General features: G+C 39.1%; 1 protein-coding gene across 7 annotated transcripts in view; it reads left to right on the top strand.

The window, feature by feature from the left end:
• The window catches only part of LOC128877864 (forkhead box protein P1), a 392,211-nt gene that overhangs the window by 34,033 nt on the left and 339,742 nt on the right, over positions 1 to 18,436 (top strand). Inside the window, exon 1 of one of the 7 annotated variants that reach the window (XM_054125473.1) lies at positions 13,323 to 14,115. The exons of 5 other annotated variants lie outside the window; for them this stretch is intronic. The gene's annotated coding sequence lies outside the window, so the exon portion shown is untranslated. Of the gene's footprint in view, positions 1 to 13,322; positions 14,230 to 18,436 lie in introns of those variants that run through there. One more of the 7 variants, XM_054125472.1, reaches the window with a different exon arrangement.

Genomic DNA, 18,436 nt, shown 5'->3' with positions numbered 1-18,436 from the left:
ACATTTCTCAATGTATATTTTTTGGAGTGTGTATTAAAATGGTTCTGGAAATAACTTGCAGTCAAAATCGAAACATTCGATGAAATATTATTTTATTTATCATGTAAATTAGTGACGGAAACCTACCTATTTGATCAACACGTAGTTCTATTTTTATTTCACATTTCTCAATGTATATTTTTTGGAGTGTGTATTAAAATGGTTCTGGAAATAACTTGCAGTCAAAGTCGAAACATTGTATGAAATATGAACCGTAATTGTTATTAATGTTTAATCGAACACTGGATGGTACTGTATGTATCACAAATGTTTACTTATGTCAGAGACATTAATTTGTATTAATAACTAATATTAAAATATAGAAAAATACCTCACGATTTCTTATTTAAATTTGATTCTCAACTTTTCATGTTCGGAAATATTACTTTCTCGAAAAACATTGGTATAATACGTCGTCATACATTCCACCTTCTAACTTGCTGAAAATTGTCCAAAACACACAAAATATTCATCAACCGATTATCTTAAATCGTTTAAGATTTCCTCTTACAGGAATATACTCTTTCGAAGACGGTTCTTAAATGTTTCACCGTTTCATAATTTCTCTGTCGTAAACGAGAATCTCCCTCTGTACTCTCCGAGTCAATACCGACTCCGTCCTCGAAGAATAACGTATTTACGGGCTATTTTTCCTCTCGCGTTTCGGTCCAGTGGTTCCGCGGAAAGGCGAGGGGGACAATGAAGTTCGTTAATTCGATCCTTTCGTAGGCGAATGAATTCGGGGCCAATGACTCGAATCGTCTTACGGTGTCCACGAGGATCCGCGGGCACGGACCGCTGTCTACATAATAGTTGGCCGTAATTGGCAGCGTTGATCTGCTTGCTAAATTACAGACAATGCGCACCTTATAATGTTGCGCGCTACCATTATCCTGATATTCCCTTCCGCCTCGTTCGCTTCTCATTTTCTGTTGCCCTTAACAGGTCCAGGCGCTCCGCGTGCCTCTCCTATTGTCGAGGAATTTATTTCAATGCCGCCTGCGTTTGAAGCTCTTCCTTTATTCTTTGCTATATTATTTCGTTGTCTTCGACGATCGAGAAAAGTCCGCTTTGGTAACGAGCCGTCGGTTCGATCTAACGGAATAATAATTGGAGGAGAGGTGACTCGCTGAATCGAAGCTCCTGCTAATTGACAACATTGGACGGATTGAGAGTTTTTTCGTGGGTGATTAGGTCCCGTGTGGCATTGGCAATTGCAGCAATTGGGAAGTAAACATCGTTTTTGAATATATGTACATTGGTTGACATCAATTTTTAGCCTTTTGTGAATGTTACGATAATTCAATGCTAATTCGAAAAATTCAAAGGTGATGATTTTTTACTAGAAAGTTAATAGATTTAACAATTAATTTAATAATTTATTCGTCATCATTGTTTACCCTCTGATTGTACAATTAATGCAGAATCTTATTGCAATGAAATAGAAGAAATGCATTCAAAATGAATAGAAATACAGAATTACGTGAAAATTATTTTAATCAGACATACAAGGTTTTATTAAGAATAGTTTTATATAGTTGGAGTTTCATTCGAATAAACAACATGCTTTGTATTATTCCCCGAGTCTATTACATTCTTTCACGTATTTCTTGAGGCTTCCCACAGAAATAATAAATAAAACTTCTTCGATGACAAAACGCCATTGTCGAACCATTTTCCAACCCTTTTTCAACCACTAGAATTCCCTTTTCGTAATTAAAAATCCTTTACTCGCCACTTGGGTCCTTCCATTGGTCCTACGACTCCAGAACGAAGAAGTTCTCGAAGAGTTTGGAACTCCACGGTTGGGTTTGGAAACGGTCAAGCAACACTTGACGCCCGACACAGCTTTCCGAAACTGTATCAGTTCCCGGTCGTTTCGCTAAATCGTGCCCCTCGATCGCCTTCGACCGAAGTCGTTCTAAAATTTAGGGGTTAGCTTAGGGGACGGCCGGTGGAAGGGAACGGGGAAAGGGGTCCGTTAAGGGTGGACCCTTTTACCGGGGGCAAACACAAAATGCATTATTTATTACCCGTGGCGGCTGGCAATTCATCGAATTCCCGCCAAAAAGCGAAAGAGTTGAGGTCGAGGGTTGGCACTCGCGCGACGCAAGGTGCGTTCGCCGAGAACGATACCGACGGGGTGGAGTTAAGTGGCGCCTTTTCCCTCGATTTCTTTTTGTTTTTTTCGTGCATTTTCGCACGCATTTTCACCCTCCCCTATCGATTTCTCTCACGCGTAACCGTTTGTAATGATTGTGAGAACAGGAAAGCAGGTGGACGTGGCAAGGGATGACTTCAAAAGGGAAACGAAATTATTCAGTTTCGCCTGTAATCAGTTTTATCGGACCCTTGAAGAAGTGAATTTCAGAGAGTGACGTTGAGGAACGTGGTTTTAAGAGGAGCAGTGGTAGGGATGAGATCAAACGAGATATCGTAATCTAGACATATAGCCTAGTTATCAGATGTTATCTGACAGTAAATGGAAAGTTCACAGCGGATAGTTGTTTCTATTTTTTCCTTTCGGAATTATTTAAAATTGATTTTAAGGGGAAAGTGTGGAGGAAAGAGAACTTTTTTCGTCGGTGACTTTTCAATAAGGCAAATCTATTAATTTACTATTCCTATATTCAATTTTGCATCGACCAAACATCATGAATGCGAATATTCAATATTAATATTCATAATAGTATTGAAATCAAAAATCATTTTCAATACACACATAATATGTTCAATAAAGATGTTTCTATACTTTTGTATTCATAATTCTCAATTTTAAACTATTATTTATACCACGAGTCCTCTCTGAAATTATATTCCATTATGTATATGTTAAGTAAATTAGATATACGAAGAACACACCAAACGATAATGACAAGGTTATACATTTTTTTCTATTCTTTGAAATCAACAATTTTTAAGTTCACTTAAAAATTTTAATTATAGAGATATGTAAACAGATTTTAAATTCATCGAAGACATCAGCTTTGGAACAGAATGCCTAATGTGACGAAATAATTTTCAGTAAAAAATCTCGCCGAGATACCATTGAATGAATATCATCGTAAACATCGAATTAATTTTTACACGAAATTTTCTAGCCTCTCCAACATCTAATATACATAACCGTGTACATAACCAAAAGACATAGTGCATAGAAATAGAGTATATACTATCTTTAGAGTCTATACCAATCTTCTGTTGTTTATAATAAATCTCCAACGAGATCGGTACATTAAATATCGCCCGAGGCAGTTTATTTCGTTCCGAAGAGTAACGTCGAAGAAGCGGAGGTACTAATTCGAAGTTTCTGTTCGTAACGAGGAAACGAATGGTTCTCAAGTTTTCAAGGCACTAATTGCGGGGAGGTAGGAAGCAAGACGGGGCTCGATGGAGCTGTAAAGTGCGCCGTAAGGGAACGGTCTCGGAAGGAAATCGGAATAAACATCCGATCCTCGTGGCGGATCTTTCCCATCGTCTCACCTACCCTCCCCCACCCATCGAGCCGTGATTTATGTTAATGTTTTTGTCTCGAACTCTAAATACAAGGAAAGGCGATTCGATTCCTGCCGCGTCAAGTTCGCAGCCCCTTCCGTTTTCTTATGCTGATGCCGATTAACTTAACTGCTTTAAGACGGCAATAAAGGTCGTCGACGCGATTTAACCGGTTTCCTTTTACCATAGAATCGACGCCGTAACGCCCTCGAACGTGAAACCAAAGCCTTAGCCTGCATATTGACGATAATGGGAAAAGTTGCCGGGGTCTTCTCGATATCCGACTTCGAATGGATCGTCGATCAATCGGTCAACTCGCCTTCCTCTCTTGTTACGTTTTACTGTTGACGATTTATTCATTCTTTTTTTTTAGAGAATATATTGTTATAGAATATTTAAACAGTGCCACTGTTTTGGTAAGAAATACAGTTAGTCCCATGAGTGCTTGTATATCAAATTATAGGTTTAATGTTTTCAAATAAATTTGTCGTTATAATATATTCATAAGTGGTTTATGCATGCACATATTTATAATGAAATATTTATTTAGAAACATTTATTTAGAAACATAAAACCTAGTATATAATTCAGACATACTTCTTCGATAGACGTAGAAGGTACGAAGTGAAATGAGACTATAATACTTGCAACATTTAAATATACCTTAAATATACATTTAAATATTGGTGTCAATAAGACACCAAATGATGATGACAAGGTTATACATTTGTTTCCACCCTTTCAAACCACAATTTTTAAGTTTAACTTACAAAATTCAACTACAGGGACTACATATGAAAACTGATTATGAATTCATCGACCAAACTGTCGCTGGCCTCATAAATGACATGTATACGTATATTCTGTTCATTTTAAGAATGTATTTTTCTTTTATTTTTAAAAATTAATTGTATTATTAGATAAAATGACTTACATTAAAATCCTCCTAAATGACACGTATACATTTTGCACCATTTAAAAATTGTGTTCATTTAAAAACCAACAATTGCTACGTTCATTTAAAAAATTCAACTACCGAGACTTTTCATGTTACTTTTAAAAATTAAGTGTATTATTAGATAAAATGACTTACATTAAAATCCTCCTAAATGACACGTATACATTTTGTACCATTTAAAAATAGTGTTCGTTTAAAAACCACCAATTACTACGTTCATTTAAAAAATTCAACTACAGAGACTACATACAGAATCAGATTTTGAATTCATCGAAGAAATCAGCTTCGCAACGCCACCCCAAACACGTCCCCTTCAATTTCACTCAAACAACTCGTTGTAAAGTAAATGGAGTAAACGCGTATCTCGGCACGGAAGAATGGTTGCCCGTCAGGGTACGAAATCAAGAAGGAACAGCGAACCGTGGAGAGAAAAATAAAAAAAAAAAATTGGGGGAACTCGCGAACGAAGTTCTTAATAATGGCCGATGCCTTCTTGAAGCCTCCTGGCTCTTCTCGACTCGCTCTCCAGCGATACTTTCCACTCTCCCTCGTACCCCGTCCTTCCAGGACGCAGGGGTACGTTCATCGCGAAACAAATCGCAAAGTTCGAGAATCGATTCCCGCCGAAAGCATTTACGATGCTCGATCGACCGTGGGGATCCTGTAAGTTCGGCCAGGTCTGTTTATTGTTTTCCACAATCGCGGGACTGCGAGGTGGCCGGTTTCGTGTTCGCCGAGTCTCGCATTAAACTGACCGAAACCCACCCCGTTTTCTCCGCAGGTACACAGTCTCTGCGGCCGCGGGGGTGGTTTCGAGAATCTGACGGAGTTTCGGGGCTCCGGATTACCTTATCTACGGACTCTCACTCGCTCCCGCCGATTCCGAAACGAAATCCCGCCGGTCCATATACCGAGGCGTTTACGCGACGATTTATCCCCTAAACCGTCCTTCGTTGCTTGTACCGCGTTACGAGGGTAGTTGCGCGACGTACAGGGTGGTTCCAGATACTAAGACGAGCTGTTATTATTAATTTATTATTTTTTTGAATTAGTAAGAGTCAATAAGTAGCAGGCATTTTTATTTGTAAATTAAAAATACTCTGGTACGATGAACATTAAGAGCCTCATATAATACAGATTATTTTCAAAGAGTGAAGAGGTATTGTTAGGTTTCGGGGAAACTTCAGATTGTTTAATATTTTTCCTTAGGAATATTTTTAATATTTTGTTTGGGAAGCTGCTCGCTGCCCTAGTTACTAGAATCACCCTGTATACGAACTGCCCCGTCCCGTGTTCGGCTCGCGTCGCCTTCTCTCTCCTGTGAAAATAAAATGACACGTCGCGTGGCATAATCCAACGTGTCCTACACGATACAAGGGGTGGTTTGTGACGATTGTCGCCAGGACTCTCCGATACAAGTACAAGAATAGATTGTAAAGTTCGTCACAAGTTGTCTTCGATGCTGACTCTTTTTATAGTAAATTCAGTAGCTAATTTTTTGATCGTTCTCCGATGAGGACAAATTATTCCCAGAATGCTTGATATTTATTCTTGAATTTGCCTCGATAGTGAATTTATTTTGTACACGTATTTGATCATTGCACGGTTTTCAATTATATGTATAATTAGAGAAATCGATGAACATTCTTCTGAACAAATTTTTAGAAATGCCTAAATGGTAGGGGTGTGCGGGATCCCGGTCGGGACGGGAATTCCTCCCGGGATCGGGATGGAATCTTGAAAACTTCAAAATCCCGAATACATCCGGGATTCCCGTACATTCTCGGGAATCCAGGATTTTTGCGGGATCTCGTGTATTCTCGGGAATTCTGAATCAACTCGGGATCCCGCATAAACTCGAGAATCCCGAATATTCTCGGGAATCTAGAGGATTACGTAAGAGGTGCAATTTCCGAAGCATCGATAAAAATAATAATGCGTTGAAATTGATAAGAAGCTAACCACTTCCCGGATAATAAATGCTCGTTTATATCCTGCCGTATCTCACTCGAACGTATTCCCGCGCACGTAGAGCCGCGAGCGTACCGGTCGTTCGTGAATTACCGATTTACGATTCATGAATGCAAAGGGATATGTAGAATTCAATGAAAAATAACAGCGGATACGATCGATTTAACGGTGACAATAAAATTCGCGACAGAGCGGACAATTAATCCCGCAAAGGCTCAGCCAACGAGCTGTTGCATCGAAGACTAACAAAAGGGTGACAAGCCTACGCACGTTTTATTGGAAAACGATCTTTAAGAATTACTATCATTTCGTGAGCGAGGAATGCTAATTTCATACATTAGAAGGCTGTTGTATGTCAAATACAATATTTGTTCACATTTTTTATATTGTATTTAATTGTACTTGTTTATTTTATATACATGTAAGGAAAATAAAATATTTTCAGAATTTCCTAATTGGAGAGCTCGAAATCCCGTAGCCTCTTTAAGTATTATTACTTCGAGATCGAGAAACGCTAATTCATATATTACGAAACAGTTATATTCCAAATACAATATTTTTTCATATTTTGTATATTGTATTCAAATATATTCTCACCTGTTTATGTTACACACAAGGAAAATTGAAATATTTTTCAGGAATATTTTTGAAATATTTCACTCGGCCAGCCTCTTTAAGGATTAGAACGGGAAGCGGCAAAATCGCGCGTGTATCGCGTTTTGTCTGTGCATGATTCTCAGTTTCTCCTTAATACAATATTTTGTATATTGTATTCAATTATATTCTTACCTGTTTATATTACACACAAAATTGAAATATGTTTCAGGAATATTTTTGAAATATTTCATCCTCCTGGTAGCCTCTTTAAGGATTAGAACGGGAAGCGGCAAAATCGCGCGTGTATCGCGTTTTGTCTGTGCATGGTTCTCAGTTTCTCCTTTTTTTCCTGGTTCGAGGAGGGGGCACGCTCGTGGTGTACATTTTTCTCCGCGTAGCATACGAAGTGACGGAAAAGGGGATTCCCCTGCACCAGATGCAATTAACTTGCTATTAGCGAGGCAGACGTTGAACAGGCCCGTCGTTACGAAAGTATAGCTTGCTGTACGTGATTAAAACGGGAATTCGTTATGGGCACACCGGGCCGCACCGTCGATAAGATTAATTGATAAATGGCTAAATCGATCGGCTCCGTCGTAGTTTCAACTTGATCGGCGCTGATCGCAGGGGGGAAAGATAAATATCTGGCGGTGGCGTGGTATGATAATCGAGTTAACTCGAGTATACGTAACCCGCCGATGATCCCTGGGAAATTATCATTACAGCTGTGATATCTCTTATTGGTTTCGCGTGGATTCGTTCGGTTCCCACGGCACGCTCCGCGATGCCGCGCGGACGAATTCAGCGGTCCCGGGTGCAAGTGAACATTAACATTCAATTAGACGAAGAGGGTTTTTGGAATTCCAAGAATTTTGAGAAATTAGAATTCAGAAATTTAAGAATTTTAAGGAATCGGAATTCAGAATTCCAAGAATTTCAAGAATTTTAAGAAATCAGAATTCAGAATTCCAAGAATTTCAAGAATTTAAGAATTTCAAGAATTTTAAGGAATCAGAATTCAGAATTTCAAGAATTTAAGAATTTCAAGAAATCAGAATTCAGAATTTCAAGAATTTTAAGGAATCAGAATTCAGAATTTCAAGAATATCAAGAATTTCAAGAATTTCAAGAATTTCAAGAATTTCAAGAATTTCAAGAATTTCAAGAATTTCAAGAATTTCAAGAATTTCAAGAATTTCAAGAATTTCAAGAGTTTAAGAATTTCAAGAATTTCACGAATTTCAAGAATTTCACGAATTTCAAGAATTTTAAGAAATCAAAATTCAGAATTTCAAGAGTTTCAAGATGTCAGTATTTCAAGAATTTCAAGAATTCAGAATTTCGGGAATTTCAAGAATTTAGTCATTACTTGGTGTAAAAATTCAGCAATTGAATTTTAATTTTCATTTACACCCCCAACTCGTCAACGAGGATTGGGATGTAAGGTAACGAATTTTTCGAAAGGTGTTGAAAGGCAGGAAACGATTTTTCAGGGAATAAGACTATCCTTCTCTTTCATAATCACTGAGACAATTTCCAATTTAGCAATAAATTAGATCTCATTTAGCCAAGAATGAAGATGGTTGCACCAAGGTGTCACAACACCCTCTAATACATCGAATAAATAAACCAACAATAAATAATAATAAATCCACATAAATTAAATTTAATTTCATCAGGGATGAAGATAGTGTTCACACCAAAGTCTTCGATGCGCACAAATTCTAATCTCATGCACTCGACAATAGAAACTCTTTGCACTAAAGATTTCTCGCAGGCAATTTGTCATCGTTCCGTCACGATACTCGACCATTTCTAACGACGTGTCGCAATAGTTCCGCGAACATGCACCGATATGGGAATAAATAAATATACTGGGCGGCTAAGATCGTTCTGAAGTTTCTTGCATGCGTACCAATGCGTACTGTTAACTCCCAGAGAAAGAGAGAAAGAGAGTGAAGTGGAGGAATGAACAGAGAAAAAGTGTGCGTATCGGTGGGGGGAACAAAACGCGAACGGCCACGAGTCTGCGTAGTCTCATCGCGGGCCACATGTTTGAATAGCCATATTGCTAAGCATGACGTTTCCACTTAGAGAATTACGCGTTGAAGATACATTGGCCACGTTTCACAGAAAGGAGCAGCTTTGTCTCTATTTCGAGCACGTTCAGATTACTTTGTTTCATTGCCACCAACTAGGGTTATCATCCCTTGATCATTAGGATGGGGTAGGGAAAAGTTGTGCACCTCTAACTAGCGTTTTCATTATTTTAAACGGGTTACAACAGCTCTGAGTACAAATGATACAAGTAGTACCGAATAAAATTAATAATTTCCATTGTATTGAATATTTAAAATGACTATAATAACGTACAGTGGCCTCTGAAGTAAATTATTTATTATTATATTATATTATTATTCGATTTTGTCACTTAATGGTGTCAATCTTTATTATTCAGGAAAGTTATAACAATAGACCTTTAACACTTAAATTTAAAATTTGTCAAAACCTGCTGTGAACGGCTCAATTAGTAGACAAATAAAAATTGTACAATTTCAAGTAAAGAACGATTGACTTCAACACGTGAAGTGTGAAAATACATCGTTTTACAACTTCACGACGAGAGTATTCTTAGAAGCCTATGGTCCGGATGCATCGGTTTTTGGTAAACAGCGTCGAAAGCATCGGCGATGTCAAAGAGTTACATTTCAACGAGGTTTCGTATTGGTTGACTCGCGATAAACAGGAATGGTCGCGCGTTATCGGTGCTCGTAAAACGTGTTGAAAAAAATCTGGCAGTAAATGCGAAAACGTCGATACTCATCGATGACAATGGCGTTGAAGTTACAGGGCGTTGAAGTGATATAAGGAAGAAGTAAAGAGGAGTAAAGAGAAGGTGCCTCGCGTTACTGTCACATTTGGCAAACGGGGAGCGTGTTAGTCCGCGAACGTGACACCGAGCCGACAACGCGAGCGTGGGCGGTGTTTAAGCCAATGTTCTGGTTTGTTAGGTGCTAAAACGTGTTACGGTCAGGAATGTGTCATTCGGAAACAAAATGACGCAGGGAATTCATATATGCGCGACTGATTTATTTGCAACTCGTAAACGGTTTACGAGTTACATTTAGAGAAAATGTGAGAGTTTTAAAATTGCAATAGTAACAAATTTGGCAATCGGCCCCCAGCACAATTTTCATTGCTATTATGTGCTGTGCAATGCTTTTGATCTAAAACATCGTCCCACAAACACCTTTAATTTTATTATTTTTTTTCTCGGTTACTATTTCAGATATTTAAATTCTACGCAAACGAAAATATTCCTACTTATAACATGCATCTCATATATTTTTTTCAGGGTATTTGTTTAATTATTACGGGCAGAGAATAAATAATATATCTTTACGGGTGGTTGCAAGGTGGATACGCGTAGTGTGTCTGACATACGTTGTCTCATTCTTCTTCAGCCCGTTGCACGGAGCGTAACGCATAGGATTTTTGTTTCTTTTTAATTCTTTACAACCAAGTTACGATCCATAAAGCGACGCACATGTTTGTAAACAATGTCTAGATATCGTTTAAGAAATAATAAACAGAATACTTTTAAGGAAAATTGTATGATATCAGTTACAAAATTGTCGAAACTGGTTGCTTCCCTGTCGTATGCATAGCTGTAACGATACGCGTAGTGCGTCTGACCATTATCTCATTCTACTTAAGCCCATTGGTCAGAGGATAACGCATGGGATTTTTGTTTCTTTTTAATTAAACGACTCGCGTATTTAATCTTCCAACTCTGCGTAATTTTTAAGGTACATTCACCGGTATATTAATATTGAAAACCCTGTACAACCGATCCAACAGCGGATGTCAGTCGGAGACGGGTTTATAAAAAATCCAGGAAACGAAACGTTACGTCGGTTGGGAGCGTTTATTTAACCGCCATATTAAGTACAATCGACAGAAAGAAAATCTAATTAAACGCGTGTGCGCGGTCGAATCGCGGCGCACAAACTTAATAAGCACATGTCGCGTAATTTCAATTACACGGTGATATCTGAAACTCGAGCGTACTAATATCGCGAAATGTCGCCAACAAGGTATAGAAACGATAAATAAGGTATACGAGCAGCGATAATGGTATACACCGTTTCCTCGGCACTCGTGGCGATCAGTTCGCTGGCGACTTTAATATTCACGGATCGCGTACACGTGCGCACGCGACTATCCGATAACAGCAATCACTAGAACCACATGTTTCACGCATATACAGGCGGTTTCTTTATCGATAGGCCACACTTTCGCGACAGATTAGCGTTTACCTTCGAATGGCGAGCCTGGATCGTTCTCTACCTGAGAATTCTTTCTTGGTAGCTCAAATATACTGTCCGATAAGGCGTATATACTATTTGCACGGATAGTGTATGTATGACGTTCTATGTATGTTCAATTCTCAAATAATATTTGGTGAGAAAATTTTCTGTGATTTATTGTCGTGTCTGACATTTGTAAATTTAAAAAACTTGGATTATTCACATTATAATCTGGCATTTCTTGTTCAACTAGAGAAGACTGTTCTACATGTATATATGAATATTTATGTATATTCTTCTGTATTTTTTATATAAATCGACATTCTATATACAGTCAGTGTACGAATACTTATTACACTGACTGTATGAATCCTCAGTAATGTTTATTGAGAAAATTTTCTGCGATTTATTGTCGTGTCCAACATTTGTAAATTTTGAAAACTTGGATTATCCACACAATTTGGATAATCATTCCTTCAATTAGAGAAGACTGTTCAATTACCACAACTTGTACAATCTGCATACCATGCCCAATTTGAATAATTTACATAATTTGTGTCATCTATAACATCTACAACATGAACACCTTTGCAACTTATAAAACATATTCATTTCATAAGACTTCTTTTTATATGCGTAACCTCAATAATTTGCAAATGATTAAATATATAATATACACGTAGTAATAATTCAAGAGGGTGTTAGAATCCACAGGCTCCCGTTTCAGTGTTCCCCATTGAAAGATAAACGTGTACTGTGCTTCTAACTTAAGTTGCCGAGGGTTTACAAACTAAAAGGGGACCGGGGCAAGGGAACCGGGCCGCTTGCTCCGCCCAATGCATAGTAGTAGGACATCACAAAATCACGAACGCGGGAGACTTAACCCTTTCAGGCCTGGCGTTTACAATTGAGGACACAAAATTTAGTTGAGGACTCATACATTGGCGACACTATCGTTTAGGGCGAATGTTCTTATTTGTGCACAGAAGGAAGACCAGTTATCCTCGAAAACTACACAATTACGATTTCTTTTTGTTTATTGTTGTTAGAATTTTATTTTTAGAAATTTATTTTCTTAAAGATTACAATATATAAGAATGTTAAAGGAAGAGTGTCCGAATTCACAACGATCCGTACCGCTTGACTTATTTTGTCGGACTGAGGGTCGTCGCTTTCTGTCCCTGCTAGGACACCCCCTCCCCCCATCTTTCTGCTTTGAGGAAAAGGGTCTGCTTTTCCTCAAAACCTGAAAGTGACAATCGTTGCATTCGAACAATTGCTTCCATACTAATTGTAGTCCAAGTTAACCCTAAAAATTAAATTAAATTACTACGAGAAAAAAAGAATTATTCTTCAAGGGTCAAGTAGTTGTATCGCTGTAATATTTCACAGCTACGCCAATGTATTCCATTCGTCGTTCCTTTCGTCTCTCATGCTTCCTTTTAACGATCTCAGTCTCGCGGTAGTAATTTGTCGCGAACCGCCAATAGCAAAAATACGAACAACTCTAGCCGCAGCGACAAACGTAACTCACCGTTAGCTCAACTTGATACCATGGTACCGGAACCAGAAGGGTGTAAAACTATCCCCCCCCCCCCAGGTGCCCGTGCAAATTCGTCGGAAATGTCGCGAAACGAGTCGATGGAAAAAACGACGAAAGTCGAGTTCGCGAACCAAGATTGCTGGCGCGAGTCATCTCGCTTTCCTACCGAGCCGGTCAGCGGTTGAACTCGGCTTTATTCGGCGCGGTCGAGCGAGAGCGTCGCGGCAAAGAAAAGGACAAACCGACCCGATAGGTGACGCTCTGACGACGAGGTTGAAACGGTTGGGAGGGAGGGAAGAGGGAGGGAGGGCAGCGGGGGCGAGAGTGGCGGGAAGACGGCGGCAGTGGCGTCGGGTGGTGGGTGGCGGATCGCTGGCGGTGCGGTGGCGCGGGAATGGAAGGGGGAATACGAAACGCGTAAACAGAGAGTCAACATGTAAACAGGCCACTCGCGAGACAAACAACGTGGGGGCCGCGGGCTGTTCACCGAACGAGGCAGCCAGGCTCTCGCCTGTTCGTTCGTACACGTTCTACCGCTGGCATTCGTGTGTGCTTCGTTTCCGTCCGTCGGTCCGCCTGTTCGCTCTGCGTTCCGTGTCGGATTCATCGGATCTCGTGCCGGCGTCGGCGGTGCCGGCGGGTTACCGTGGCTGCTCCGAAACCGACGATTCCGCTGGTTCCCGTTCACGGGAAACGATCGATCCGCGATCGATACGCGAAATCGTCTCGCGTCTTTCCACTTATTCAAGGTCCGCGCAGGATTTCGACGACCACGCCGCCACGCGGAGCGGACCCTCGATCCGGTATCGCTCCGGACGCGACAGTGCACGTGTGATTTTTATACCTAAATCGTTGTGACGCTGTTGGGAAGAGTAAATGGGAAACCGAGGCTCATCGTTCGTGTTCCGCCGATCGAAGTGGATTATTGCAAAGTGACGGAGGTGTGATGAAGATGTAAAGCAACTCGAGACGTTTGAAAATCGTGCGTCGATCGATTAGCGCGAGGATCGTAGATCTTTTTGAAGGTGCGTGGTCACGTGACGTTACGGTCGAGGCGTTTTAGAATTATGACAGTGTGACTTTTTTTTTGCTGTTGTCCTCGGATCGTGACACTTTTGTCGACTGTGAACGCGCTGCTGAGTGATGTGATTTTCGTGGGAATTGTTTTTTAGATGTAGAAGTGAATTCAGTGGCTTCGTAAGGTAAACCTTGATATTTATTTATGAAGAAAAATCAAAGCACTTCGTATCTGTTCTCGGTAACGCAGTACAAGGGAGATTTATAGTTGTTATCGACAATTCAAGTGTTTCGTCAAGGTTGGTACTTTAATGTAACAAAATAGCCAGTTAATATTTCGGCAAACCTAATAATTGTCAGGTGCGCTTGTTATCTGTTGGAAGAACAACAAGCAAAATTTGTAGGCTATTGAGCTTCGTATATACGGAAAGGTCTACACAACTTACTCCAATTAATTCATAAGGCATGCGTTCTATGAAAAAACTGTTTACATGAAAGGTTACTTACATGTATAATTTTTCATGTCATAATATTTTTTTATATCATAATATTGTTTTTTCACATTGCTTATTTTTGGTTTACATGTACAGTTTTTTTAATAGAGCAATGTATATATATTAATTATGTTTAGTGTCGGCTAGAGATATTTAAAAATCCTCCACAATTTATGCCAGTTTGTCTTCTAGCTTTTCGCAGTGTTATAGTCTTTCGGATATTCGTTAGGTGTCCAGATCTCAGAAAATCTTTTAGATCATCAAGAAACACGTTGCGTCAACGAGAGATAAAGAAGCATCCGCAAACAAATTTTTAATTCATTTGTTGACCTGGATGGGATTTTCAATTCCACGCAAAACTTAATCCCGTAAGTTTCCCTATTTATCTTCTCCGAGCACTTGTGCAAATTATAGAACCATTATACAAATTATAGAAACAAGCACTTGTACAAATTATAGAACCACGTGTGTTCAAGTCGACGAGTTGAAATTTATATGAGAAGAATTATAATATACATACTTCTACTTCAAATGAAAAAGTGTGTCTATGAAAAATTAGACCACTGAGAAGAAAATGCCACGAAGGCTTCAAAGTACTTCATAGTTAAGAAAATCAAGTTCAAGAATTTTCCACCAAGTTGATCGACTTATATTTGGAGTGTCAACAAACTCATTCGCCTTATTAACATAACTAAGCAATAAAAGACCGTCTCTGAGGTTAGAAAGGAAATTCTATAAGAAACGCAGAGTAAATGACAGAGAAACGCCATTTAGGCTCACGACATCGTTAACGTTAGTATTTTCGGAAAAACAGTCCTATACTCTAAACACCGAAACCGATATGCAAGTTCGCCTGTCCGACGTATACCAGAGCTCTCGGCTCGGTCTCTGGCGCGTTTAGTGTCGCTGTTTAGTGGAAAATGCGAACGATCGGTGGCGCGATACGCTTTGTTTACCCGCGTCGCGTTACCGTGTAATCGTCGTTTGTAGTTGAGCGAGGATCAGTACAGTCGGTGTTTTCGGCGTGACACCTAGGAAAGCACGTCGGAATACTTCGAGGTAGGGTTTTCACTCGATACGAGAGCTGAACCGGAGTTTCTCGGTCGCGGGAAATCGATTAGTGTGCCTCGCACGTGAAAATCGGCCACCGACTGACTGAGAGAACATTCCACCGCGGATCGTCAACAGGTGTACGCCTTAATGATACACCGATGAGACCGTTGGAAATTGCTGTTAACATCCGTGTACACCGAAGAGGAGGTGCTCCACGGTCTCGCGTGAATCATTAGCTTCTTGCCGAGGCTCTCCGTTACCACGTGACTAAGCAATCGTTATCGTGCGTTTTATTGAGATTTATGCGACGCGTTTGCCGTGTGGTGGATGCGTCTAATTGTTCGACGAGATCGACCGCGCGCGGCACGCTCGCTTTAGGAGGATAACTGTTTATCCGTACGTTCGCCTAAAGAAATGCTATGCGGAAATTGCACGGCGTAATGGATTTTTAATGGGTTCGAGCATCAAACCATAGGTTGCGCAAGTGTGAGATCGAGTTGGCTCGCCGTTCCGTTCGTTTCGACGTTTGTTCGTTGGTCAGTGCGCGCTCATTTCGTAGCCGCTTTAAAGTTCGGTTGCGCGGGTGCACGTGGGACGCGTGCGCGACCACGTGCACCGGTTGGGCTACATCGAACGATAACATCGATCGATCTTCGGCAACTAACGCGGACAGTCCAATTCGAGGTTATTGACAATGAATGGTTAATCGAATAGTATGACTTTCGCGTTCCGCGAAGTTCCGTTGCTCGGCGCAGTGACTCTCAGGCTATTCTTTCGCGCGGATTGACTTCGGAAGGAGTAATGTTGATAGTTGAGGGGTTTACTAAATTAAAAGAGTAGCGCAGGAGTTTTAATGGATAGATTGGATAAATTAAAATTTGATTTAATCGACTCTTCGAATTTTGGGTGGGTTCAAAATTATCACACCTTTCGCTTTATTAGTTTATTTAAACTTTTTCATTCATGTGGGGATACTATTGAGTAAAGCTAAAAGTGCAGTAAGTGGAATCGGAAAGGTATAATTAGCAAGTTGTTGAGAGTATTCTTCTGGGCAGCTTGAATTTTCTTTTTTTTCATAATTAATTGGATTTATTCTAGAATTTGAAATACTTGTAATCCAAAATACTAATACAATCTCTTTGAAATTTCCAAAATTATTGCTTGAAGATTATTTCAATCCAGAAGTCGAGACTTCTGAAACAAACCATTGTTTTTAAGACTCCACCATTATAATTTGATCTAATTAATTGGATTTATTCTAGAATTTGAAATACTTGTAATCCAAAATACTAATACAATCTCTTTGAAATTTCCCAAATTATTGCTTGAGGATTATTTCAATCCAGAAGTCGAGACTTCTAAAACAAACCATTGTTTTTAAGACTCGACCATTATAATTTGATCTAATTAAGAATTTTAAATACGTGTAATCCAAAATACTAATACAATCTCTTTGAAATTTCCAAAATTATTGCTTCAACATTATTCCAAACCAGAAGACTTTTAAAACAAACCACTGTTTTTAAGATTGCAACATCACGGTCTTTTATTTCTCATGCCTTTCCGCTGATAAAGAAATTCCTTTCTTTTTATGAAACCTGAGGCCCTTTTAATCTCCCTACATCCCGATTCTTTTTTTTTTCAACTTCAACCGGTCTGGTTCATACACCGTACGAAGCAATTAACGGATCATGTTTCCGAATAAATTCGGAGTTGCGAAGCGCGTTTCAATTTCACCTTCGGAAGACAGTAATTTTCGAGGAAAGTTGCGGCTCGCTGAATATTCGTCGGCTTGTCGAGAAATGGAGTCATTCGAGCAAACGATCCTCCAATTATCTACTTTGGCAGCTCGCGAAAAAGCATTTGCGGCCGATTTAAATAACGATTTTGTCCCGCCGGTTTAATGTTGCTCGAGGACATGCGATGAAAATACTTAATTGGTTCGTTCGTCGATTCAGGCTCGTTGATCGAATCTGAGCGATTTAACGGCTCGTGGCGGACAATTAATCGACGAAATTCAGGCCGAAGTCGTGGCTTCCACCACGGGGTATTGGGATCGACCTCGATGCACTTGTCAGGGAAATCGCAAACAAATCTATTATTTTTCACGTGATAGGGATAAATATCTCAATTGGTGACACAATTTTTGCAACATTTTTTAGGGCAATAGAAAATAGGAGTATTATTTGTTGCTTATGTTATAATAAATGAAAGAAAGTATTTAAAAATTTTAAGTACATTTACCATACAATGTATTTCAAATTTATGAAATTTTCAAATAAAATAAAATAATTTATTCCTAAAAATAAAAATGTTCAGAAAAGTGAATTGAGATTTTAATATAATCACCACTTTCTATGGTAATAGAAAATCTCGTGTATCACTTGTTGCTTATGTTACAATACAATGAGAAAAATTATTAAACAATTTAAAGCAAGTACATTTACCATACAATGTATTTCAAATTTATTAGAAAAATTTTCAGAAAAGTGAATCAAATATTAGTGTAGTTACCACTTCCTATGACAGTAGAAAATTTCGTGTATCACTTGTTGCTTGTATTACAATGCACTTAGATGAATTATTAAAGAATTTAAAGTAAATACATTGACGTGTTTCAAATATATGAGGAGAATTTTTAAAAAAGTGAATCAAATATCAATTTAGTTTTTGTCGTCATAGCATTCAAAATATGCAGTATGTGCTCCTAACTATTATGTACATTAGCCAGTGAGCGACTTTGGTAAGAATGTGCACGAAGCACCAAGATAATTACCAGGCTAACCGGAAGTTTAGTTTCTCGAAGCCAGTTTCACATTAGACGGTTCGAGTTATAATCATTTTGCAGTGAACGATAAGCAATAAGTTTTACTTCGAGAAGTTCTATCGTGGTTTTCAACCGATGGACTACGAATAAAAACTCTGTACAAAGTTAAAAATTATTCATTCATTTTGGATA

This window comes from Hylaeus volcanicus, chromosome 6, assembly GCF_026283585.1.
Source record: "Hylaeus volcanicus isolate JK05 chromosome 6, UHH_iyHylVolc1.0_haploid, whole genome shotgun sequence".
In the NCBI taxonomy this organism is placed as follows: Eukaryota; Metazoa; Arthropoda; class Insecta; order Hymenoptera; family Colletidae; genus Hylaeus; species Hylaeus volcanicus.
This window is presented reverse-complemented; position numbering and strand designations above follow the sequence as displayed.